Here is a 2,776-nt window from a genome sequence, read left to right as displayed (position 1 = left end):
CTTTTCCTTAGACTTTGCCAATTTTCTTTAACCAAAACACACATCTAATGATGCCCACTAAGATATATTCGCCCAACATTCAACTTGAAATAAGTATTCCTTAACTGTGGTCTTATTTTGCCTTTATTGACTTTTATTACATGAAATTTTCACGAGGATTGTTACACTCATCTTTAAAAACATCTTGACATTCCCCAATGTCAACCATCCTGTCTAATTACAAAGCCAATTTCCTCTCCTTTCTAGAAGACTAAGAAGACTCTTTGGTAGTTGATCGATTGTCAACTAAATATTCCAAACTTTTTTCTTGAATACTGATTTCAATAAAAGGTATTCATGCATTACTTCCCACATAGCACTATTGCATTTGAATCCCGAACCCAAGCTTATCTGCTAAACACAATCTCCCACCTTGAAGAATATCTTGGCTTCCATATAAGCTACTTCGTAGCAGAGCCCGTTGGTTGAAGTGTTCCTGAATAAATGAAGTGCCATGCGAGATTGTTCCAAATCGTGATCGCTCAGCTGCAGGGTCTTCCCGACTACTCTGTTGATAATGGCTTGCCCACCGGGATGGATGAAAAACGCCAATCTAAAGTTGGGGATGTAGTGTTTCAAATCCCCATGGAGTACTTTGATACATAGGAGATTGTAGGCGTAATAGAGAAGTTCAGTTATAGGAATCACTTTTGGGCCTAGGGTTCTCATGTTTTTCTTCATGGCCTCTGCGGCCACGTTGATGAGTGGCATGCGGAGGCCGATGTCGTAGAAACCCTCAGTGTCTTCTTTCGACATGACGCAATCATAGGCGTCGTTGCCGACTGCGTTATTTGTTCTCACGACGTGCAGGAGCTTCATATTTTCCCAGACTGTCTCTCTGGCTTTATTCGACAGAAGAACGATGTTCCCCCAACTCTGAACAGATAATTCGTGAGCATCATCGCCTTATCATTTCCGCCATAATTGGCATTGACCGTTGTGTTCTTGGTGCTGAGCATGAGAGCACAGGAGTAGCGGAAGATCTTGAAGAGATCCTTTTGTATGTCCATTGGCGCTATCACATTGGCACTGCAGCTCATTCTAGAAAGATTGAAGCTCTTGACGCTCTCTTTCATCTTGTAGTGGTTCACGACCCACGCTGCCAGCGACGGCGCCAGGCTGAAAGTGGAGACGTTGACGATGAGAATGTCGATCTCCCAAGGCTCCACGCTGGTCTTGGCGAACATATCGTCTAGAACAGCCGCGAAGCATTCCTCCATCTCCACCCGCGCCTCCTCCAAAGTTGCAACGTGGTCTTTGTTGAAGAGAAAGTGAGCGATGGTTGTTTCTTCTCCCAAAATGGAGCAGAGATAGACCTTACACTGCAAGTCCATGCGATCTACCACCGGGGGCTCTGTGCACACACTGAAATATATGCACACCTCAGTGTTCATCTTTCGGTCCTCGGGCAGTCTGTAACAACTGTAATCCAACAGATAACACTCCCCTCGTCACCTTCAAGTCATGATATATCCAACAGATAACACTCCCCTCGTCACCTTCAAGTCATGATATAAAAAAGCACCACTGCGACCATGCAACAAAGCAGAGCAACCTCCGCCGCCCTCCTCAAAAGCATAAATGTTTCTGAAAACTAGAGCATATCGCCGAAGCTCCTCATCCACAGTTCTCCGACCAGAGACCATCTCGACACGAGACTCGTCATTTTCTCCATTTTCTGTCCTTAACACTGGTAGCACCCTGGTTGTTGTTCTCTATATATAAGTTTTTAACAGGAGCAATCTGTGGGAGTTTCTAGCAGCGCAGACCACTACCGTGACAAGTTCTTGGCGTTACTTAGCAGCAAAAGCTCCCCGATTACAATTTGAAATTTTGGGCGCGAGGAGAGCATTTGAATTTTGGAATTGTCCACATCGAAGTTGCATTAAATGAGTATGGTGGACTGTCTTATCTACCATGTGACAACTTGCTAGCTGATCTGGCAGAAAAAGTTGTGGAACGAAGTTGCCCAGAAAATCACGAGAGAGTATACCATGATGGCTCTTTATATATCACCATATGCCCATACATCCTTTTGTGTATGATCATGATACCATGCACTAAGCCAATCAACCAATTATTGGCTTATTCGCTTAGTACTTGGTTGTTAAGAATGGCACACTGCAGTAGTGTAGACTAGTACATAGAGTACAATGTTTAGATATTAACCTAGATTTTTCCATTTGGAGGCTATTGTGTACTAATGGTAAATGCGTACTCATGGTATGGTAAATGGTTGATATTGAGGTCCAATGGCTGAGCAAACACACAAATAGGCATCTGACACTAGAGTACTGCAACCATTATTGTTTACATTTTTATGTTATGGCATTAACTTTTAAGTCTTGCATTAAATTTATGAGATTAAATTGGAAGCTGGTGTGACATGTATTCCCCAAAATATGTTTGTGCACTTCGAGGGTTTGCAATCATCCGAAGGTTTGCAAGTTATAGACCCCAGAGTTCCTTGAAATGGCAATTATAAAAGCATTCGCCATGGAATTATCTTTCTAATTTGGTATTAGTTGTTGCTTTAAACATTCATTTTGGTCATTGCTTGAATTTTTGGTCAACACTAGTGATGCCACAGTAAAACAAACCCCGAGTTAAGTTATCCTTTGAATGACATATTTGCATAAATCTTAACAATGAATACACACTCTTATTATCCCACTCGTTTAACTTTTGTTTTGTTCAAATCAAAATGCAAGTTGAGTTTTTAAATTACTGCACCTCG

At 42.0% G+C, this 2,776-nt stretch overlaps 1 pseudogene; it reads right to left on the bottom strand.

Annotated features, from left to right (window-relative positions):
• Positions 1 to 285: 285 nt before the first annotated feature.
• Positions 286 to 1,685, bottom strand: LOC149205502 (3-ketoacyl-CoA synthase 9 pseudogene; annotated as a pseudogene).
• Positions 1,686 to 2,776: the final 1,091 nt, after the last annotated feature.

The sequence above is a fragment of the Pinus tabuliformis genome, chromosome 1_2 (genome assembly GCF_031772625.1).
Source record: "Pinus tabuliformis cultivar Carrire ecotype Pingquan chromosome 1_2, CPIR1, whole genome shotgun sequence".
NCBI lineage: Eukaryota > Viridiplantae > Streptophyta > Pinopsida > Pinales > Pinaceae > Pinus > Pinus tabuliformis.
Note: the sequence above shows the minus strand (reverse complement) of the source record. Positions and strands in the feature narration are given on the sequence as shown.